At 48.9% G+C, this 24,613-nt stretch overlaps 1 protein-coding gene across 1 annotated transcript in view; it reads left to right on the plus strand.

Annotated features, from left to right (window-relative positions):
- Positions 1–16,255: 16,255 nt before the first annotated feature.
- Positions 16,256–24,613, plus strand: part of Pdzk1 (PDZ domain containing 1) — a 31,038-nt gene continuing 22,680 nt past the window's right edge. The window contains 1 exon segment of the mRNA XM_028854087.2: positions 16,256–16,279. The gene's annotated coding sequence lies outside the window, so the exon portion shown is untranslated.

Genomic DNA, 24,613 nt, shown 5'->3' on the forward strand with positions numbered 1-24,613 from the left:
ACCGTTGTTATTGCCATGGTTGTGACAGTCTGTAGTCCCACACTGTAAAGGGCTCTAGTGTTTGCGGTCCCACCATTTGCCTCACTGAAGCCATCCTCAGATGAGACAGAAATGTATCCGTCCATCAGTGTGGGCCTTTCTTGGTGTGGCGAGTAGATTCCAGGGGCTTGGCTAATGAGAACCCACGTTAGGAAGGAGACTCTCTTACCTCTTCTCCGTGTTTCTCACCACGGTTGATGATGCCATGGATGTGAACTGCTGAAGTAGCCTGGTTTCTGGTGTCCCAACATTCTTATCCTCTGTCCCTGTGATAGTGGGCAAAGTATTTGAATCCAGTTATATGATTTTGCCAATGTCGAAAAAATTGTTGTCGAGAGAACAGTAAGTGTTCTGCCTGCGTTAAAAAGAAAAGAAAAGAAAAAAGAAAAGAAACAAACTGGGTGGATGATAATTCATATTTTTATTTTCTATAGAATTATGGAGCTTCTGAATTGGAAGGACTACCTGGGGGTGTTGTCACAGGTTTGTGATCACAGCATTTGGGAGGCAGAAGCAGGAAGATTTTTTGAGTTCAAGGTCAGCTTGGGCTCCTGGACCCTATCTTAAAATAAGTAAATGACAATCCAAAGACAGGAAGAGCCACAGCTGTCTGCTAATCCCAGTCTGTGATGATGTACAGAAGTGTCTGTGTTAGTGGTTCTCAAATGTGAGCATGTCCAAATTACCAGGCAGGCTTGTTACCAGAGGTGAGGGTCTGGAATCGGAGCTCAGTGCTGATGCGGGAACACAGATCTCACCACAAAGGGGATAAGAGTGTCTTCTGGAACCAAATAGGAGTGACCATGGCCTGGGGATATGGATTTAGGCCACCCACCCCAAGTTCCATGTTCTGGTGTGGGAACTGTTTCATGACTGTTTTTAGACACAGAAAATCATGTCTCAGGGCACTTATCAAGTATGTTGGGAGAACAGCAGGGAGGCGGAGAGGAGCCTGCCGGGGTCCTTAGGAGCTAGCCCACAGCATCCCTAGCCTTCTGGATTGGAGGAGGCTAGGGTTCTGTTAATTCATTCCAAAAGGTTTTAAGATGTCAGTCTGACAGGAAGCTGGGCAAAGAATGGCTGTTTGATAGCCAAAGATAGCCCTAGATAAGCTGTAGATTGGCTCTTGACCTGTAACATCCCAAACTCTACATAATCACTGAAATTCCTTCAGTCGGCCTTGCGTAGGTTTCAGTTTTAAGGTAGGGATGGCTGCTTTCTGGGAACTTCATATTGCTGTTGAGAGCTTGTCTATCATGCCCAAAGCCCCGGGTTTGATCCAGACATGGCATAAATTAGGTGGCACAGATCTGAAACCCCAGCACTGGAAGAGGATCAGGAGTTCAAAGCCAGTCTGGACTTTGACCCTTCCTCAAAACAACAATAATAACAGGAACGGAAGAGCATAGTTGTCCTGGCCTTAGATTTATACTAATCAGTTGGCACTCACCTAGAATCTCACAGCCACTGAGGAGCAGCTCACTGAGAGCTGACTGTGATCCTGAAACAGAGTCCCAGACCTGTGGCTCAGATTACAGCCCTTTATTCTCACGTGGATTCTGGGGTCCCTGCTGCTATAGAGAGACAGTTACCCTACAGAAGAGCCTCCTGTCTATGAGTCAGTAACACACCCCCTGACATCATGCTCTCTCTCTCTCTCTCTCTCTCTCTCTCTCTCTCTCTCTCTCTCTCTCTCTCTCTCACACACACACACACACACACACACACACACCTGTATAATGGATACACTTCCACTAGAGTGCCCCCCTCTATACTTCCCCCACATCCCAGGAGTTACACCTTCCTTCTCTGGAATACCCTTCTCTTATAGCCTGACCTCAGACTCATGCTAAAGAACCCCTTTGAGACCTATAGAGAAAGGTCCTCACTCTGCTCACTAGCCTGAATGTCCATCAGTGTCCCTAGCAGGCTGTCTGTCCCTCCATGACAGCAGGGAGGACTGAATTCTCCTCACAACCCAGACGATGCTGGTCTCTGCCTGACGGCTTATATGTCTACAGCATTAAGAACTCATCGAATGAACTTCTTAGCCAACAGGACGATCCGCCTCACTGTACCCCTCGGCACACGTGAGACCTTCTCTACAGCCAATGCAGCGTCTATCCTCTGGGTGCACAAGCAGCTGTTTTCCTGTGTCCCCAGCTGCTGCCGCTGTGATGGGTCTGTCAGACGTGAAGAGGCTCTAAAGAGACACCGGCTCTCAAGGAGACTATCAGGCTATGGAAGCAATGGAGCCAAAAGAAGTAGCCCCGCCTGAGGGAGAGATCGATCTCCCAGAAGATTCCACAGGCTTCTGATAACTTGTCAGACCACCTTATGGGACACGACCGAAGCCCAGACAGGGATGCATCAATGGTGGGCAGAACCACACTTTGATGGGACTGCTTGGAGATGCATATCTTTGGCCCTCTATTTATATTATTTTTAAAGGATTTATTTATTTTTATTTTATGTGTATGAGGGTGTGTGTGGGTGTGTGTCTGCTTCCCCGCCCAGGGCTGGGACCTCGGCTGGCTGGAGCCTGTGCGGGTTGTGCGGCTGCCACAGTCTTGATGTCTCTGGGAGACACTGCTGCCTTGGTGCCATCTGTCACCTCTGGCTCTTACAATCATTCTGCCTCCTCTTCCGTACAGTTCCCTGACCCTGAGGGGAGGGCTTTGATGAAGACATCCGGTTTAGGACCGAGTGCTCCAAAGTCTCTCACTCTCTCCTGCACATTGTCCAGTTGCGGGTCTCTGTGTTAATCCCCGTCTCCTGCAGGAGGAAGCTTCTCTGATGAGGGCTGAGTAAGGCACTGATCTCCGGGTGTAACAGTATGCCAGTGGGAGTCATTATCTTTTAAGGGAATAGTAGTAGTAGGTTTTTCCTCCTTGCCCATGACCTGTGTCGTCGCAGGCTCTTGGTCACTTTAGCCATTCCATCTCATGGAGCGGGCCTCAAGTCAATTTTTAAAAGATTGGTTTCTCCCATAACACACGCCACTACTGCACTGGTGTATCTTGCAGGCAGGTCACTGGTGTCGGTGGCAGGGTTTGTAGCTGGGTGATCCTGAGGATCACCTTTCCCCTCCAGGAGCGTGCAGGGTACTTTCCAGTACCATGAATACTCGTCACCAGGGGTGAAGCGTCTAGTTAGGTACCAGCTGGACTTCTCCATGTTCAAGGTCATAAGCAAGTGTTGTCTTCAGCAACAGAGTCTTACTATCAGGCCGGGGAGAGCAATTGACAGGCTCGGCCATAGCCTGTGGTGTTGGGGAGTTTCCATGGGGCCCCTTTGGCCAATGACTCAACAACACGTAATGTGTTCCTAGTCCCGGAGGTTTTATTTGATGGCAAGATGTTCTCTTTACTGTATGATTTGGGGCAGGTCATCCAAGTTTTCTGAATTTCCCTTACCTTTAGACTTGGGATAACAGTTGATATTTAGATCACTGAGGCAAAGCATGGGTCCTCAACAGGGTGAGTCTTCAGTGGGTGTTGCCCGTTATGATTACTTCATTTCATTGTTGACTTTAGAGCCTGTCAAGTCTCTGAAGAAAGTTAATTATTCTCAACCTAGGCACATGCCTGTAATTTTAGCACTGAGACTATCCAAGTGGATTCAAGAGGATCTTGAGTTTGAGGCCAGCCTTGGGCTATACAGTGAAACAAACCCAAAACAAACCAAGTGAGAACTTCATTATTCTCCCTAACGTTTCTCCTTTGGAGGTTAAAGATCCCTAGTTCTTTGGATGACTTCTTGCGGCTTTGTTCCCTCCAGCGCTGGGCACTGAACCTCTAGCCTTGTGCACAGGGCTGTGTTCTGCCCGTGAGCCGCAGGCACAGCCCGGCGGCGGCGGCAGCGCGGTTTTAATGTCTCCTTCCGCTGGTAACTCTCCTGTGGACGGACTCCGGACTGCCGTGCTCCCTCGCAACTGCAGGAGCTCACGCCTGCCTCCCGTCTTCTTTTGCCACTGCTCCCAAGGATCCCAAAGTCAGTCTCCACACTTCACTGGACCACCTCAGTCTTGTGGACAGCGAAGATGCTAGAGCCTGCACGTGGGGAGTAATGCTGCTGTTCAGCCTTGCTTCCCCTCCAGGCTCCCTTGGCTGACTCCATGAAGGGCTCAGTGTGCGCGCGCGGGTGCGTGCGTGCGTGCTTGTGTGCGTGCGTACGTGCGTGTGTGCGTGTGTAGGTGTGTGTGTGTGTGTGTGTGTGTGTGTGGTGTTGGACTGAGCAAGGCAGGGTTCCCACCACTCTGTGCTGCTTTGATGGAGATGAGCAGTGAATGAGGAAGCGCATGGACTGACTGGGCAGAGGGGCACAGAGGAGTCTCCTGGCTCCAGGGGGGCTGTCAGGAAACGTAACTTTTTCCATAGAAAAGGGTGACCTGCTACCCCGGCACAGCCAGGAGCTTTCTGGAAGGAAACCAGTCCTCGGGGCCAGAGGGCGCTTGCATCAAAGCAGAGCAGGAATGTCGTCCTCACCCCCCCCCCTCTCTGTTGGCCTGCGGCCCAGAGTCCTTGGTAATGAAAGACAAGGAGGGGCCAGGACTGTGTTACCCTAGGGACAAGGATGGTAGGGACAGGGATTTGCGTAGCAGGCTGACAGCAGCAGGTCTTGAGAATGTTTCAGCCTTGCTTCTGCTCTCTAGTCTGGACTGAATGGTTCACCAAGAATTTGGGTCTTGGGCTGGAGAGATGGCTCAGAGGTTAAGAGCACTGGCTGTTCTTCTAGAGGTCTTGAGTTCAATTCCCAGCAACCACATGGTGGCTCACAACCACCTGTAATGAGATCTGGTGCTCTCTTCTGGCCTGAAGGGACACATGCAGACAGAATACTGTATACATAATAAATAAATAAATCTTTAAAAAAAGAGAATTTGGGTCTCAAGTCCTTTTAAGCTAGAAGGCAGACCATCTGCCTGATACTGTGGTGTCCTGGACAGTCTGTGCTCTCCTCCTGGACATAGAGGGTACCAGGTCCCATTCTAATCAGGCCTCCCACTGAAGGGAGGCCAGCCTGAGGGAGGCTGGCTCAGTAGCTCAGCTATCACCCCACCAGCCCCCACCCTGGCCCCACCCCCACCCTCCACACACTGAATTCCTCAGGGTCACTTGAAGTTTTCCACAGTGTCTCAGCCTGGTGACAGAAATGGCCACAGCCAAAGTTCCGCCTGACCAGTGGACTCCCAAGCCCTTGCTATTACAAAGGCTTATTCTGTAATAAGGATAGAGACGTGCCTTCTCCAACTCAGGGCCGCACTCTTTCCTCATACCAAGGTAAGAACATGTAAGATCATCCACCCACATCTGCTCATCGCCCCCTGAGCCTCGTCCAGCCTACGCTGTGAATCCTTTCGGGTCCTTTCTCAGGCTCCTTCCAAACTCTATCCTCAAAGAAGTTGGGGGAAACCGGCCTACTGGACTTGGTGGATTCACATGTCCTCAACTTCTCACAAACCAGGAGTCCCAAGCCTTCTTGATGACGAATACCTTGGATTCAGGATTTATTATTTTATTCTCCAGGACATTCCAGTGCGATCCGTGTGAGAGGAAAGTCAATATTCCCCCAAGGGTTCCCTGTGAGGGTGAGAGGCAGAACCTCCATGGCTGGTGCAGAGGCTGTGTGCCACCCTCCTTACCAGACCAGACTGAGCATCCTCATCCTGACAGGCTCCAAGAAAGGGCGCCCTCTGGGGGCCCAGTGGAAGTAAGAGCTAGTTTTTTCCTAGGATAGTAGAACTATTTTTTTAATCTACTGTATTTCGGTCTATGGTGCTGGAGAGAGAACCTCATGCATGCTAGGCAGGTGCTCTGCTGCTGAATGATACCCCCAGAGCTTTGATTGACTGACAGGCTGATTAGAAACAAGGTCTTCCCCACATCGCCCAGGCTGGTCTTAAACCTTCTATGTGATCCAGACAGGCCCTGAGCTGGAAATCTTGCTTTCACCTCCTGAGCGGCTGAGGTTACAGGTGTGGGGTGTCACATTCTTACTCTGGCAGGTTAGGATTCTAAGCGCACCAAAGAGAACAGGCACAGTTAGCTTGCTCTCTGTAATGCCAGGGGTGCTGGGAGCTCTCATGGAGGCCATACTTTGAGGGAAGGCTTCTTTGAAGTCATGCCAGAGGTGGGCCACTGGTTCCTGTTCTTTCTCACAAACCCTTTGCCTCTGGGTGGGGTGGTCCCAGTCTCGCATCGCAGTACTTTTCTTGCTGGTCTCTTGTCCCTACCTAGCCTGCCCCCCTTTGGGGCAGTGGTTCTCAACCTGTGGGTCATGACCCCCTTGGGGTCAAATGACCTTTTCACAGAGGTCACGTATCAGATATTTACATTACAGTCCATAACAGTAGCAAAGTTACAGTTATGAAGTAGCAACAAAAATAATTTTATGGTTGGGGGGGTCGCCACAACACGAGGAGCTGTATTAAAGGGTCCTGCAGTAGGAAAGTTGGGAACCACTGCTGTAGGAGCTCATGAGAAGCTGGGTCTGTAAGACGGAATCCAGGCCACTCACTGTCTCTGTGTCCCTCAGAAAAGCCAGCAGAGACCCCGAAACCCGACATCCCCGAAGTGTGACGTTGGTATGTTCAAGAGCCTAGAACAGCGCTATACTGTTGCTTGGTACCAGCTTACCTTTGGTAGAAGCAGACTGTATTCTGACCTCTCAGCTGGGGGAAGGGGGAGGGAATGGCTATGAAAATATTCTGCATGGGGCTGGAGAGATAGTTCAGCAATTAAGAGCACTGGCTGCTCTTCTAGAAGACCAGAGTTTGATTGCCAGCACCCACAGGGTGGCTCAAACTGTCTATATTCCAGTCCCATGGGGTTCAACACCACCTTCTGGCCTCTGGGCCAGACATCTACAGTGCACAGACATACTTGCTGACAAAACACCCACTTTTATAAAAGTAAAGAAAAAAAATCTTTCATAGCCGACTTACGAGTTTTACCAACTCATAGCTCTTCAGGGGTTCTCAGGCCTCCTCTGGCCTGAAACCTGCCTCATCTAAAAACTAGAAAATTCTGATCAGCAACCACGTGGGGCCTCAATGCATACCGCTGCAAAGATGGGGGGCCTTGTCCCACAAGCCACCTATCTATCCACACAGCTGTAAAACATTTATCTCCGTTCTGCATCTGGACCCGGGCCTCATAAATTCCTCTAAAGGTATGCAGCCCGCGTGGACAGTTTCCAGAGGTGTTGGAGGAGACAGTCATAAAGTTGACTCAGGACAGCGACATAGGACAGCAGGGTCTAAGATGCCAGGGTTGGAGTGAGTTAATGAGCTACTAAAAAGGTAGAGTAATGTGAGTAAAGGTTGAAGTAACAATTGGGGTCCCTCAGGTCCCCTGTGGCTAGGCGACCTGTAGAGAGAAAAGAACATCGGCCGTAGATGCAAAGGCGCAGGCCTTCTTGGGGTGTCCTTGGTTAAGTCACTCGGTCTCTCTGGGTCTTTGTTTCATAGTCAGAAAGCTGAGGCATCTCAACATCGATGGAAAGAACAGCTTTTTAAAAGTGGGGGAGGGCCTTGAAGAGCTGTTTCTGTTTGGAAGGTGTGTAAAGGCTAGTAAGCGTATGGAGAAATAATGCTTACCGGCGCCCATCATTAGGGAGATGCAAATGAGCCGTTCTCCCCCATTAGGATGATGGTTGTTACAATAACAAACAAGCCAACGAGTCAGGTGAAGTGTTTAGGAGGCTGTGGAGAACCTGGGGCCTTTGTGTGCTGCTGGTGAGAAAGCACAATGGTATGGGCCATTACAGAAAACGGCATGGGCTTGATGGGATGGCTCAGTGGGTGAAGGTGCTTGAGCTCTGTACCAGGACCCACAGAACAGAAGGAAGAAGCTGACGCCCGTAAGCTGTCCTCTGGCCTCCACACACATGCACCTGTGCACACACTCACATAAGTACATGCAACAAGTAATTAAAGAAGAAAACAGTCTGATGGTTCTGTCTTAGTGAGGGCTTCTATGGCTGTGAAGAGACACCATGATCACGGCCACTCTTAAAAAGGAAAAACATTTAATTGGGGTGGTTTGCATTTTCAGGGGTTTAGTCCATTATTGTCATGGTGTGACATGGTGGCGTGCAGACAGACACGGTGCTGGAGAAGGAGCTGAGAGTTAATACATCTTGACCCACAGGCAACCGGATGTGGTCTGAGACACTGGGCATGGCTTGAACATATAGGAGACCTCAAAGCCCACCTCCACGGTGACACACTTCCTCCAATAAGTCCACACCTTCTACTGGTACCACTCCTAATGAGCTTATGGGGGCCAATTACATCCAACCACAGGTTCCTTAAAAAAATTAAACATATGATCCAGCATTGCCACTTCTGAGCATATACCCAAAAAAGAAAAATGGAAATCAGGGCCAGCTCAGGGAAAGGCCCTTATCATCAAGACTGACCACCTGAACTGGGTCCATTGGTCCCACATGATGGAAGAAGAGAATCACCTCCCAAAAGTTGTCTTCTGTACCTGAGAGTTTTCTCTCCAGGTCCTGCCAAGCCCTGGCAGTTCGACAGCCCACTTATAAACACACAGACGCTTAAATTATTTAAACTGTTTGGCCTAATGGCTCAGGCTTCTAGCTATCTAGTTCTTACATCTTAAATTAATCCATTTCTATAAATCTATACCTTGCCATGTGGCTCGTGACTTACCCGCATCTTCACATACTGCTTGTCATGGCGGCAGCTGGCAGTGACTCCCTTTGCCTTCCTGTTCTCTCAATTCTCCTCTCTGTTAGTCTCGCCTATACTTCCTGCCTGGCCACTGGCCAATCAATGTTTTATTTATTGACCAATCAGAGCAACACATTTGACATACAGACCATCCCACAGCACTTGCCCCATGTTGGGCGCCAAATGTAGATATAACTGTCTTTTAAACACAGTGCCGATTCAGAGATGAAAGCCAAGAGGTCAGAGCAATAGCTAAGAGCTGAGATTAAAAACCTTACCCTTCACTGCCGCTGCTGTCCTACCTCTCCGCAAGAGAACTACTTCCTGTGTGTTTGTGCTTTTTAATGACTTTCTATTCTTCCTTCTCATTGGTTCTAAACCCAACTACATGACCTCCTCATCACTGCCCGTCTGTACAGACCTCCAGGTCTTCTAAGGTTGGTATTGAGATTAAAGGCATGTGTCTCCATACTGGCTGTATCCTTGAACACACAGAGATCTGCCTAGCTCTGCCTCCCAAGAGCTGGGATTAAAGGCGTGCGCCACCACTGCCCAGTTTCTGCTATGGTTTGCTATTATTTCTGACCCCCAGGCAACTTTATTTATTAACATACAAATAAAATCACATTTCAATACAATTAAAATATCACCATAGTCTTCTGCATGTGCTCACACATACACACAATGAAGTAAAGGTGAGTGAATGCAATCAAAGGTTTACAAGAATGGGGAGCAGGGCTTAGATGCCCAAAAGCAAACTGCTCACTGCTGGCTGGCTGGGGGAGGAACTCAGTGTATGCATATGGTGGGGTGGGCTACAGTTCAGGAAGAAATCCTGACGATTATTAGGATGAACCCTGAGAACATCACATTTCGAAAGGTCAGGGTGACCCTATTCTGCTGTAAGAAGAACCTAGAGCAGCCACAGTGAGAGACAAAGACAGGTGGCAAGGGGTGGGGGAGAGAAATGGAGAGCTGGTTCAGAGGCCCAGAGCTTCAGCTTGGGAAAATAACAGCTCCATGGAAATGAGTGGTGATGATGGCTAACCAACAGTGAGGAAGTACATAATGTCACTGACCTGTACACTCAAATGTCACTACACGCTGTTCTATGTTATTTTAAAAAGCAATTTAAAAAAGTGAGGTCAGGAAGTCAAAGGACCTCATTAAGCACTCCCGTTTGCCAGGCATTTGTTACAGAATTGCCAACACAGGTCCTTTCCACTTTAGAACAAAGCATAGCGATGTCCCGATGAAGCCCCAGCACGGCCACAGGAAGCCTGGAAAGCGTCTTCTGTTACTCCAGTGGACTCTAAGATGTTTGAAACTTGCTGCCTGGGGCTGAAGAGCTGTCTCAGAGGTTAATGTACTATTAACTGGGTGTGGTGGCACACGCCTTTAATCCCAGCGCTCCGGAGGCAGAGCCAGATGGTTTTCTGAGTTTCAGGTTAGCCTGGTCTGCAGAAGGGGAGTTCCAGAACATCCAGGGCTACACAGAAAAACCCTATCTTGGAAAACCCAAACTAAACCCCCCCTCCCAAAAAAAAGAGCCCTCAAAGAACATGTAGTCCTCTTTCAGAGAACCTGAGTTCAATTCCCCAGCACCCATACCAGGGGGCTCATGACCCCTTATCCCAGCTCCAGGGGATCCGATACCTTCTTCTGGTCTCTTCAAGCACCTTCACCCACATACACAAACCTACACACACAAACATACAAATTAAAATTAACAAAATAAATCTGAAAAAAAAAAAAAAGTATTGCTAGTAGGCATGATGGCACACGCCTTTAATTCCAGCACTAGGGAGGCAGAGGAAGGTTGATCTCTGTGAGACTGAGGCCAGCCTGGTCTACAGTGTGAGTTCCAGGATGGCCAGGACTACATAGAGAGACCCTGTCTCAAAAAACAAAAACCAAACAAACAAAAGCCTAAATTTCTTTCCTAACCTCATGGGCAAATACATATTCAGAAAAAAGAAGAAAAAAGACAGTCCTCAGCCGCAGGAAACCATCACACAGCCGAGGAACCTGAATCTCAGCTGCATCCCAGAAATCAGATGAGCATCCTAACCACTGGTCAGGCAGCCTGCAACACTCTGCCCATCAGATACTGTCTAAATGGGATGTTATAATAGTATTAAATATTAATATTAAAACGAAAGTGAAGTACACATAGCAAGCTGAATCTCACACATATTTGATTGAAAGAAATAAAATGTACACGTTTCTGTATGAAAAATACCTAGCTTTTTTGTCTTTATTTTTTTTTTTGTCATGAATCAACTATTTGTGTATGTTTAGATCTGTTTGGGGGCTTTCTAGTTTATGCCGCTCTAATTTATTCATTTGCCTGCATGGTTTTGATATCCAGACACAGAAACTCCTTCCTTAGTATTGACATTTAAAAAACAATGTTATGTCTGTGTGTGTGTGCACATACACTCGAGTGAACACACACACACACACACACACACACACACACACACACACACACAGGACACTGGTGGAGTTGTTTCTCTCTTTCCACCTTTTTCTGGGTTTCAGGGATTGAACTCTGGTCATCAGGCTTGAATAGCAACTGCCTTTACCCCTGAGCCATCTCAATGGCTCCCTTCCTTAGGCTTATTTTTATCTCTAAGACTAGTTATCTAGCTTCTACCAACAAATGAGGGAAATTTCACTGGAAATGCCAACATCTATCTATCTATCTATCTATCTATCTATCTATCTATCTATCTATCTATCATCTATCTATCTATCTATCTATAATCTATCTGAGAGATCTGGAGAAAATTAAAGTCCATGTTATTCATGCACTTCTAGCTGAACGATATTTTGTAGCTTTCTAAGTATACCAGAGTATCAGTCCCTGCTTTTGGGGGACTGATACTGATATCAGTCCCCTGCTTCAGGGGATCTGGCCGCAGGACAGATGCTCCAGCCTTGAGAGCTTCACTTGCCTACCTTAATGCCCTGCACAGCTACTACCAATCTCTGCATGTGACTCGGCGAGGGAACTGTTAGGAACTAGAGGGAGGTGTTTTTAACTTTGTGTTTCTGACCAGCTGTACAGGATACTGAGCTACCAGCAGGCAGAGTGTCATTCATAGTGCCCCAAACACCCCGGGAAGTCCTGAGTCACCACCTTGTACGTCTAGCCACTCATTTTCATGAATGTTGAAACTGTGCACTCAGAAGTAAGAGGACGGATTCTTGCAACATGAGAGGTAGCATTATGCCCTGAACATTTACTACATCTGGATGGCTATAAAAGTCTTCTTGGAAGCTGGAGAGATGGCTCAGTTGTCAAGAACGTGTCCTGCTCTTGCAGGAGACTGGAGTTTGGTTCCTTGTACCCAAATGGAGACAGGGTGAGGGGGATTGGTGGGGTGGGTGTCTTACAACCACCTGTAACTCTGCCCTCTTCTGCTCTCTGTGGGCACTGCACTGTGTGCAAAAGGAAAATCTTAAAATTTAAAATCTTATAAAAGTCTTCTTAAGCCTCTGGTCAGTCCTCTGAGGCTATCAATATTATACATATTTTACAGATGAAAAGCTGGATTTTTTTAAAAAAAATTTAGTTTGTGTGCATTGGTGTTTTGCCAGGGGTGTCAGATCCCCTGGAACCAGAGTCATAGACAGTTGTGAGCTGCCATGTGGGTGCTGGGAATTGAATCCGGGTCCTCTAGAAGAACAATAATAAGAAAAGTAAGTCTAAAGTGATAGGATAATGTTTAGTTCTAGAATAGTCTTAACAACCTCCCCTCTAAGTCCATAGAAAATACTGGACAAAATAAATAAAATATTTTTTTCCAAATTGATAGTTGAACTTTGTTAAAGGAAACTCTGTGGATTCCAGAAATGACGAGAAAGATAAGAAACCAAAGTGATACTGGGCAACGAACCTAGAACCCGAGACTCTGCAGAGAGCTGAAGTCTCAAGTCTACAATGTCATGTGAGGGGGATAAACCAATTTTATTGGCAAGATTAATTTAGCGTTTCATTCGTATTTACTTGAAATCTTAGTATATGGTAGTCTTGTTGTGGGGTATCCACCAGAGAAGACTGCTCAGACAGGGGTCTAAGCCAATAGAATGTCTTTATTAGCCGGTGGGCGACTCCGCTGGGTGTCTGGGATCCCAGGGTAGCACTGAACCTTTCTCAGGGTGAGCTGCACAAAAACCTTGTGGCATACTTCAGTTAACAAGAACAGTTAGCCAGAAGCGGAACTACAGAAGCTAAAAAGCAAGGTTAGAACATTCAGAGACTTTCCCAGAACTATGGACTTTGATGGATTAGGCTTTGTTTTAGTTTTGGCAGGTGGTGCTGTCTACCTGCTGAGTTCTACAGCCTGAATGGCACTTCCATCACGGAGTCGGTTGTGCTGAGGTCTGGGGCCCTGTTACATTATATTCCAGGCATTTGGGACAAAGAGAGAAGAATATAAATCTTAGGAGCTGGAGAGATGGCTCAGTAAGAGCATTGGCTGCTCTTCCAGAGGACCCGGGTTCAATTCCCAGCACCCCCATGGTGGTTCACAACTGTCTATAATTCCAGACAGTTTCAGGGGACTTGGGGTCCTCTTCTAGATTCCCTGGGCACCTGATATGCATGGCGCACAGACACACACGCAGACAAAACACCCATACAAATAAATAATTTTAAAAAAATCTAAAAGAAAACACAATTCTCTGTCCTCGAGGAATTGATATTCTGGTAGGAGGGAGAAAGGAATCAAATAACACAATACTTGAGTGTGTTGGAACATTTCGAGTTTGTGGACAAAATGGAGCAGGGATAGAGAGATCAGGAGGCTACAAGAAAGTGGCTCTCTCAGCCCAGATTCTGGGAAGAAAAAGAAATTTCTCTGGCAAAATCCCCCGTCTTGGGTGAGGGGTGGAGAGTGGAGGCGTCTCGGCTGAGGTGGACCTGACATGAATTCTTTCCTTAATGGAAACACCAAGGTAAGCAATTAACACAGATTGTAGATTGTTTCTTTACCTCTCAGTGGGGCAGACAGGTGTGGCCTGACCAAAGATAAAAAGTCTCCAGCTCCAGAGAACAAACCAACCAAAGAAAAGAAACCAGTAACCACATATTTAGGATTCAATGTCGCATCTTCTTGATGCCAAAGCCAGGGCTGGCTGTGGCTCAGGGATAAGAGAATTAGCCGAGCACAGTAAGTTGGCCTTTGGTTCCATGGCTCGGGTTTTGAGAAGCAAAACCACCCTACGCCCTATGCTACAGCCTGTGCTCACAGCTTCTGACCTGCAGGACTCTGTAGACAAACCAGAGCTTATGCTGCACATCCTCAAGGGCAGTGTGTGGGGTGTGTGAGTGTGAGAGTGTGAGTGTGTGCGTGCGTGTGCATGTGCGTGTGTGCGTGCGTGCGTGTGTGCGTGCGTGCGTGCGTGTGTGTGTGTGTGTGTGTGTGTGTGTGTGAAAACCCAGGAGATTTAGCCGGGCTGTGATGGTGCACGCCTTTAGTCCCAGCACTCAGGAGGCAGAGACAGGGGGATCTCTGTGAGTTCAAGGCTAGCCTGGTCTACAGAGTGAGTTCCAGGACAGCCAGGGCTACACAGTGAAACCCTGTCTTGAAAAACAAACAACAAACAAAACCCCCAACAGATTTAGGTTCCCCGAATATTGAAGTTGGAAGTGAGCCAGGAAATCCCAACTTTGTCTCCCTAACAATGGAGAAACCTTCTAGAAGAGCTTGCGCGGCTTATCGGTTTATCAGCCCCTTCTCAAACACAGCTGGAGAAGGCCGGGGCGGGAAGGCGGCAGGAGGCTTCTCCTAACCCCAGGAGGCTTCTTCTCCTAACCCCAGGAGGCTTTATTGCAGCTGCAGAGGCCTCCTCTAAGCAGACAGGGGCGGAGTCCAGGTCCTCCTGGTCAGATGATCCTGGGTAGGATTAGTAAACAGATGAATCTAAGCTTTCTTATCTAGAAGATGAATATCATGTCACGTGATGAGGGCTGAAGGGAGCCCAGAAGAGATAAATCTACTAGATCTATATAATCAGTGAAGGACTTGCTCTTGCATTAATCACGTCAGACTCACTTGTAGGTATGATATTAAAACTTGATATCGTGTGTGGGGAGGTCCTGTGTTCCACCCACAACAGTGTAAGAAAGATAATTAGTCCGGCTCAAACATCTGGAGATTGGAAGTCAGAATTTGAACTCAGGTGTTCTGAGCCTAAATATACAGCGCCCTAGTCCACCCTAATGCTTTGAAAGTTACGTTTGAGGTCAAGAGAACACAGCCCGAAGATGGAAGGCAGTTAGTTGGATACGATGAGGAGGCTCTGACGTTGGTCAGTCCAAACTCTTATCCCCTGGCTTAGGTCACACGTGGGTTGAGGGCCACGCTGAGACCCAGGGAAGACAAACGGCTAGTCTTCCTAAAGTGGAGGAGGGATGAGGCCACCCAGTCCACAGCCTGGGGCTGGCCTCCCTGCTGGGAGCAGTCTCCTGCCCTGGATTAGGAGTGTGGGCTGAGAATCCAGGTGAGGATGGTTTGTGTGGGCGTGGTTGATAGAGGTCAGCTGCTGCCCTGGCGGAGGCTGGCGGCCTTTTCAGCCGCACCAGCCCACAGGGGAACTTGTGAAAACGGCCCGACTCGGCTGCCTTCCTGAGAGCCTGCAGAGTGTGTGAAGAGGAAGACAGGTATCAGTAGTTGGAGAACAGACAGCCTCTGGGAGAGGTGGGGGGAGCAGTAAAGAATAAAGAAACAGGGACGCTGGGCCTTGCTGCTGACCTGTGTGAGCAGGCAAGCGCGAGCCCTCAGGGCGGTGGGGGGCAGGACAGGTACGCGGGGGCTTTATTGGCCTGCTGGTGGCTTTCTGGGTAGGAGTTGCAGGGCCCTGCTCCCAGGATGGCCTCAGTGTGGAAGGTGGCTGGTGAGGAGCCCCGACTCTGACCCTGACCCTGGACTAGGGGCAGTGGGGTTCCTAGTGGGATTGGGGATCAGTTGGGTGTGACCCAGTCCGCTGTACACTGGATAGAACTGGAAAGGCAGAGGCACCTCCTCCCCAGCTGCCTTTCCCACCCCTACTCTCCCCCTTTTTGCTGTCCTGACCGGAGCACAGGCACCTTCCTGCTCCCCACATTGTTCGGCTGGCCTGGGGGCAGGGCTGCTTTTGGCTGAGGGATCTTGAGGGTTTCCAGCTGGCAGGGAGCAGGACAGAGGTCACTTGAACTCAGACCACACGTCCCTGTTAAATACATCAGCTTTTAAATCAATCTTTGTCCAAAGTCCAGCAAGTTCCAAGACTAGTAGTGTTAGCAGCAGACAGAATTCCTAGTGGCCGGGTGGCTTCTTCTCCCATAGGTAAGAAATGGCTTCTGTAACCTGCCACCTGGCCCGGAGACACTCTTTCCCTTTCCCTTTTTTAGTGGCTGTGGGCAGGGGTGGGGGCCTTGGGTGGTGGCAGGAGGGCAGGTTAAGGGGGATGTGGACTGTCTCCTGGGTTCGGTAGTTCTTCCTGCTGGGGATGTGAGGGCCACTTGGGCTCTCCTTCATGAAGGCGTTGGTGAGTTGCTCACGGCCTTTGGATTGTATGAGATGGCGTGGTGGGCGTTGGGGGGGAGGGTGTTGTGTGGAGATCTGAGGCACAACCAACAGAGAGGCCACAAACCTCACAGGCCGCCAGGATGTTTCTCCAGAGACTCTGCCACCCGAGCATTTTGGGTGGAAGGGAAGACTTCCAGTGACAGCAGAAAGCCTAACCCAGCTCCCGACCAGCTAGACAAAACAAGCGCCGCCCCTCTGCGGCTCCGGCCAGAGCTTAGCCAGGAGGAACCCCGCCACGGATTCCTGGGAGGGCTGAGTGGAAATCCAGGTCCTCCAGTCTCCCTTTGGGGTCTCTCTCAATCTCTGTGTCATGTCTGTGTTACTCTGAAGTTCCCGCAGATGCCTCTGTGTGGGGGGGTATGTTTGGGAGGAGCTCATTTCCTAAGTATCAGGACCTTTACCTAAGGGCCGGCTAGCTCTGACGACTGCTGGTCTGGGTTGTTTATAGTTACGGAGACTCTCAGGGTGGCTTTGTAGAAAGCCATCACCCTGTATCCATCAGTCACAGGGCCCTGACTGCCTCAGGCCACGGTCGTCTACTCAGAGTCATATATTATATATTTTTTCATGTCCAAACAACTCGGGGGGGGGGGGACTTTGAATTGTGGGTTATGGCTGAGCAATTGTTCTCGTCTTTGACTCTTGTATGGTCTCTGCTGTATCAACTTGTTGATGCTGTTGTGTGTTCCTAGACCACTCGGTAGGCAGCGGCTGCTCCCCTGAGGGAGAGGGCACAGGTCTGGGAAAACAATACCTGAGGTCTTAAATCATTTATGACAAGTCAGTAGATACGTTCCTCACCTCGATTTTGTTATTTGTTGGAGGAAAGTCAGACATCACTTGCCAAGGGTTGTTCTGAAAGTAACAACAGTGTGTTGGAGGGAATTGAAAGTACTTCAGATGAGTGCATCCAGCTGTGCTGTGGAGTAGCGGGATGCAACTGGAGACCTGGTCTGTGCGTCTTCCTGTGTAACTGAACCTTTAATTTCTCACCTACAACTAAAAAGAGTCAGCACTTGATGTTCACGAAGGCCCTTTCCTGTATAAGGGGGATCTGTGCTGTGAAGGTGGGTTCCTGTGATTTGAGGGTGCATTCAAACGTTACCTTCCAAAAGGGACTTCCTAAATAAGGCCTCCCTCCATCTCGTTACCATCTTATATGACTCCGTAGGATCTGTCGTCAGAAATCGTTGTTTACTTAGAGGTTAAGCTTCCAGAGAGCAGAACTCTTGCCTTTGCTACCCGCTGTGGTTCCAGATCTTAAGACCGTTCCTGGCTTAGAACAGATGCTTACATGTTTGGGGGGACCGAAGGGGAGGGAAGGGAGCTGGGACATGGGTTGTTTGGGTCACTACTCCCTGGGAGAGGAGGCTGAGGAACCTGGATCCCCTGTCAGGCTGTCTGAACGTGGAAACGGGCTTCTCCGCTCACATCTTGGTTAGCTGACTCCATAGTTTTGTGTGGAAGATGGGGTGAACAGTGAGATGGAGACAGGCAGGCTTCTCGCCAGCTCTCGGCAACTCCTTTCCTTGGTTCTTCAGGAGAGACCCACCAGCTCTCCTTAATCTTCCTGCCTGGTTGGCGTCCTAGACAAGTGGTGAAGAGCATGGCCAGCTGCTGGTGGCGCACACCTTTAATCACAGCATGGGGGATTTAATCACAGCACAGAGACAGGCAGATCTCTGAGTTCGGGGCCAGCCTGGTCTACAGAGTGAGTTCCGGACAGTCGGGGCTGCACAGGGAAACCCTTGTCTGGGGTTGGGGTTGGGGTGAAGAGCACAGGCATCGGGACTAGAAGCCTGTGCTCCAGGTACCACGTGTGTATTACTGTCAGAGCCTCTGGGACCCAGTGCTTACTGCTGGGAAAGTTAAATGCTCGTGAATCTCACGTGCCACATCACAATGGTCTTTAGTTCCCTTGTGATGTGTATGATTCAGAGAACACAGGACTCCCGGCGGTGACCGAGGTTTGTCGTAGGAAGGATGGCGTCCTGACTACCCGCTGGCTGCTGTGAGCTTTGCTCTAGGTTTGAAACAGCCGCCACCTGAACCTGGCCAGAAACATAACTATTTATGAAGCTGGGTGGAACCAAGGAAACACAAAAAGTTAAAAAAACAAAAACAACCTCCTCCCAACCCAAACAGGAATCATGGGATTCCCACCAGCTCTGCAGAACACTTACGGGGTGTGAAAATACCCCAAGGAGCTCCGCCTAGTCCACAGGCAGCTCATCTTGATGGGGACACTGATGCAAACAACTGACATGTCACCTGTAATCTTTGGGCTCGAGTCTAAGGTGCTTCACTGCCTAAGCCGACCCATTTTCTGTCTTTCATCCTCGTGTGCACTGAGGTGATTCTGTATCGTTCACCCTCCATGAAGAGGTGTGTGCTCCTCTGCCTGGGGACGGCTTGTTCCTCCCACTCTACCTACAAGATCCCACAGCACAGTGTACCCCTTGAGGCTGGGAAGCAGAAGGAACCCAGACCTCACATTTGAGACTAGGCTCTGCATATCTAACCAGGTGAAACCCACTCAGCTGTCTGGAGTCTTTTGTCCCCCACCACGTAAAATGACTCACTAGAGTTCATTCAGTACCCATAAACGGCAGGTAGCCTCGACAGTACATGTTTACTTTAACGAGAGCCCATTTTCACGAGCTGAGTGAGCGGCTGGGTTGGTGCTAGTAGGTGTGTTTTGTAAGTCTCTCCGCTGGATTCTGGGCTCTCCGGAGACAGGACAGTGCCTTGCCTAATCTGGATTGAGCCTGACACCTGCCTCATTGTAGGTACTAAAATGTACCTTGATGAACATAAAAAGGATGCTTTAAGAGGAGTGATAACCTACAGAGTGTGCTAGTCACGCAGGATTTGAATGCTGACTTGGACCTGGCAAGGACTTGAATTCATTCACGTGGAAAAAATGTTTACTTGGCACCTCCAATGAATGAGTCGTCAGCACCGGGGAAGGCAACCCAGGCAGAGCATGTGGCACGAACAAAGGGCAGGCTGGGTGTGGGTGGTCATGCAGAGACCAGCTTTGTATTTCCTCAGGAGCAGCAGAGGTAATGAGGTAAAGAGCACCTGGGTCCTCTGAAAGAGCGGCAGGCACGTGCTTGATGCCTGAGCAGGAATCTAGGCTTTTGTTTTTTTGGTTATGTTTTGGAGACTGACTGGTAAACGCTGGCTGGTCGGAAAGTTGATCTAGAGGCAGGAGGACTCCGCCATTAGACCAGGCGTATGGAAAACGTAAGTGGGTAGAAATGCAGGTTTAGGGACTGGGGAGTGTGCTGACCCAGCATGCACAAGTCCCGGGTCTGACCCCCCAGCACACGCAAACCAGGTGTGGTGGTGCACACCTGTGAACGTTACTCAGGTAGAAGCAAGAGAATCTGAAGTGGAAGTCTGAAGCCTGGGCTATGTGAGATCCTGCAAAAGACAAAACAAAACAACAAAAGGAAAGAACAAGTGCCGTGCTGGTTTTGGGGGCTGACCCCCAGGAGGCTTTAGCTGTTTCCATCAACAGTGTGAGGGTGTCTTCTCTCAACGTTCTCACACAATTTTGACTCCATCTCTCTCTCCCCCCAGCCCCTGAAGCTCTTAGGTGAGCAATCAAAATGTGGAGGGCATTGAACTCCCAGACCGGAGTCCTGCCGTAATTATAGCACAAAATATCATTTATGGAGCCTGCGGTAGGGAGGATTCGAGGTACCGGCGGATCAAATGACCTTTGGTAGAAGAAATTTTATTCTTTATCATGAAGGAGAAATAAAAATTACTCACTGGGCCTGTCATCACTACTGTCTAGATACTTCTCAGTGGAATGCCTCCGTGAGTCCCCTGCATTTTAAATCTATCCCCAGCTAAGACCAAACAGCAACTGCCACAGTGGGCGGCACAGTTAGCAAATCTGTACTTTGGGGCCTTGCTTTTCCTTCTGTTTTGGTATTAGTCACATAAATACACTTGACTGGTTGAGTTCCCACAGATGTTGCTTTTCAAAGGCCCTGGTGGCCTAAGCTCGGCCACCTGCATCAAAATGATAAGATGCGCTCTAGGTAAATTATCTTTGAAGGATGAAATCAAAGTGCCTTTGTGTGGTTTGCCAGAGACGATTGTCAGTATCAGCTTCTTTCTGTTTTAAAGTTTGTTTATGTTGTGTGTATGCATGCTTTGCCTGAATGTATGTACATGCACTGCGTATGTGCCCGGTGCCCATGGGGCTCAGAGGAAGACATTAGTTGAATTACAGATGGTTGTGAGCCATCACGTGAGCAACTGGGACCAAACTTGGGTCTTCTGCAAGAGCAGCCAGTGCTGTTAACTGCTGAGCTGTCTCTCTGGCTGCACGGTGAGATTTCTGTAACGCCCTTAGCAGAAGCAGCCTGTGCTGGGCTCTGATAGAGAGGAATGTGGTTGTCTGGGTGGGAAGCTCTTTGCCAGCAGGGTTGACCCCAGAGGGAATGCACAGCCTGTCTGCAAATTTGGACTTACCCTCCACATTCTCCACCAACATATATTTATCTATATAATTTTTTTTTCTCACAGAGGTCTAGTAACTTCTGTTCTTTTGGGTCACACAGGTGAGTACGGATGCAGGAGGAGTAACCTTCTCAGGTACATGTGGGCTGATGCACTGGGTTAAACTTCTGGGGGTGTTGACTCTCTTCTCGCTGAAGTGCTCAGGTTTTATAACAAGCATGGAGGTCAGTGAAGGTCAATCAGGTCTAGATAGATCCTGCTCCCCCCCCCCCCCACTTCTGCCTTGGTGGAGCAGACAGTTTGTCCACTCATGGTTCTGTCCTGGGTTATATAATGGAGGACCCTTCCACAGGCTCAGGGACTGGGTTAAACATTATTCACTAGCTGACCTGTGAACTGTTATCTTTCAGTAAAACTGCTTCCTGGATCAGCTATTTATATAGGTGCCGACAGGGAGAGACTCTGCTATCTCTGTAATTCTGAACACACGATTGATTTCTAATTACTATTAGATAAGATGCCGGTGAGCCTAGGTACTTATGACTAATGGTAGTAGATGGCCATGCTTATGTAAAGGTTGACTATACCCAGACCATCACACAGGCAAAGAAGACAACCCTTGGGCTGTCATTGCTGAGGCCATTGCTGTCCATAGCCCCCATTTCCCACCTCTAGGCAAAGTCCCTGTTTATCCTATTTCCTTTACCAAAGTTTTTGGAAATTCAATGATGCTTTCTGGTTGAGTGGACCAATTCCCTAAGTATCCCCTGGTGACCAGGGTCCACATGAGGGCCAGATATCAATGTATAAAGTAGTGTTTTTGCTCACTCCAGCTTCTCCATCTTTACATGTTCTTCAGGTCCCTGGTTGCTGGCTTCCACTTGGAGTTCATGTGTTCTGTTTGGGACCATGTTGAGCACTTCAGCTCAGCCTCTGGATACACAGACTGACAGGATTCTCTGGGGTCAGGGCGAGTGTCCGCGTTCTCTGAGTGGTTCACTGGGAACAGAGGCATCCGCTCTTCCTAGTGGCTAAGGTTAGCTTTGCAGAGACTATCGGGAGAGAGTGGATGGATGACACCTGGCCTTGCCTGATATCCAGGGTGCCTGCATCTCCTCCAGTCCCCACTCTTCCCCCACAGCAAAAAGAGAATCGGAGCACTTCTCTGGGGCTGTAGAAGAACACCACTGTGTCGGGTCTCCCACCAGAGGTCAGGGCCAATGGCTCGTGTGGAGTGAGCATCCATGCTCCAGACTCTGCTCTGGAGATTTCAACATCCGTCTGGAGTGTCACTGTCTCCATCCAGGGTACCACCATTCTTACCTACATCCTCACCATTAGCAAGGGTTTTTCTGGGGTTCAGAGCTATATAGATCTCGGTTTAACTCTGGTTATTTTACCCAGAGTAGAATGCTGTGGGGAGGTGGTTAGAAAACCACACATTATTAGCTCCACATGGCTGTGGTTATAGGCTCCCATTATAGAGCGTAACCCTCATACTCTGTTATAAGGAATCTTCATGACTTCTTAACCTCTCCTCTCCCAAGTTTGGTGTCTGTGTTTGGGCATTTCTGGCTTGTTACTTAGGTTCCTAAAACAGGTACAAATTAAGAGTTCCCTGTTGAAGCTGCATGTTGTGGTACATATCTTTAAGCCCCCGCCGTTGTGAAGCAGGTACATACAGGTGAATCCCGAAGCCCAAGGTCAGGCTAGACTACACAGTGAGGTCGTGTCTCAGAAAAGGTTCCTTGTTGAATGGAAAATGCATTCAATCCTTTCCTCCCACTAACCATCAACAAAGAGAGAGAGTTGACTCGCTTTAAATGTCCAACAGCAGGTTGATTCCTTGATGGTGCTGGGACTTGGGGGGCGGGCATCCATTTCCTGGCTTTCATTGTCTCAGTGCTTTTGGGCACAGTGGGGTTGGCTTTTCAGTTTCCATAAACCTTAGTGAGGATTCGGTCACTTGCCCTGGATGTCGTCTTCTTAATTCACTTCTTGAATACTGCCTTAGGTCATCCATCCTCCTGCAAACACCCCGTCTTCCTTCTAGTTGACGTTGGTTCTGTCGTCTACCACCCTGCTCTGGGCTGATCATCAATCTAGAAATCCTCACCAACCAGCCTTCTGTTTCTAAATGTCAGACCCCAGCTAGGGTAAAAGTTACTTTTATTCTGTCATTTTTTCTTTACGCTGATGGTCATGGCCAAGAACCTCAGCATGCCAAGGTCACACTACAGCACCGACCGACCTGCAGTCCCCAGCCCTCCCTGCACCTGCCATACATTATGGTGAAATTGCCGATAAGTCATGCTGACCGAACTACATTTTCTATAAAGATACACGATTATTTAAACCGGTTTCCTACAGATTTTTTTCAGTTTCCTGATTTCCTCTAGTGAAGTAATATCACTTGTAATATTCCAGACATGGTTGCACAAACTGCCAACCCATGGGCTCAGTTTTGTTTGGGTTTACATGTTATTTCTTTTTTTTTTCCTCTGGTGTTTCGAGTCAGGGTTTCTCTGTGTAGCTTTGGAACCCGTCCTGGAACTTGCTCTGTAGAACAGGCTGGCCTCGAACTCAGAGATCCTTCTGCCTCTGCCTCCTGAGTGCTGGGATTAAAGACGTGTGCCACCACCACCCAGCATGTTCTTTCTTAAAAGTTTGAAATGGGTGCAAATTCTTTAAAATATGGGAGCATTTCACACAAATCTAGACTTGCAGATTCCTCTGAGAGATGGGTAGGCTTAGCTGGTGATGTCTTCCCGTGTCATGGTAGCCGCCCGTGGGCGTTCGTTCCCGCGCTCGTGGGCGTTCCCGCGCCCGTGGGCGTTCCCGCGCCCGTGGGCGTTCCCAGCTATCCATCAATAGTCTTCTTGAGCTGCTGTCACTGGCTTATCTGTTGGACCCCGCTGTATATTTTGGTGTGACACTTTGGTTTCACATTGTTAAAGTTCCTAATTTTTTACATCTCCAGCTACTATTCAGGAGAGATTGAAATGGATTCTATGTTATTCCATTCCCTGCCCGCCACCTCATTTCTCCGTGATCCACTGGTTGAGTATTCTATCCATCAAAACTCACTCACTTCCTGTGTTCTCCATATATTCCACGTGCTGGCAGTTTTGTGAAGGTTAAAAAGGGGAGCACCTGGCTGGGCACGGTGGCATACGACTTTAATCCCAGTGCTTGGGAGGCAGGGCAAGCAGGTCTTTGAATTCAAGGCCAGCTTGGTCTACGTAGGGAGTTCCAGGCTAGCCAAGGCTGCATTGAGACCTTGTCTCAAACAACACCAACAACAAAAAAGGAAGCGTGTGTCAGCTCTTTCCCAGCTGCTGTTTTCTACTCTGAGACGCGTCTGCGGTTCAGTATCCTCCTGCTTCCCCTGGCCTCTGTCTTCTCAGCCTTCCCTGTTCTTTCTTGTTCCTCTCTTGACATCGTTTAGCAGTGTACATGTCTTATCTTGGAATTCCTCTCTGCATGGCGCTGGCCGGGGCTTTCTTTTCCCTTTTGCTAGGCGTTCCCTGAGGCTTCTCTCTCTTCCTGTCACACTCTCCCCACAGGCTTCGCTTGGCACATCCATGTAGGCTGCCCTGGAGCAGGACTCCGGTTCAAGTCCCCAGAGCTACCGGAGAGCTTCTGCTGTGCCTCCTGCATTAAAGTCGCCACACGCTGACATTGCCACCCCATTCTTCAATTGTACCACTGTATTTCTATGACACAAGGTCTCACGATGTATCCCAGTCTGTGGTCCGGTGCCGCGGGGAGTGGACTAGAGCAGACATTCTGGGGGCAGCCAGCAAAGAGG

Source organism: Peromyscus leucopus, chromosome 6 (genome assembly GCF_004664715.2).
Source record: "Peromyscus leucopus breed LL Stock chromosome 6, UCI_PerLeu_2.1, whole genome shotgun sequence".
NCBI classification, from domain to species: Eukaryota; Metazoa; Chordata; class Mammalia; order Rodentia; family Cricetidae; genus Peromyscus; species Peromyscus leucopus.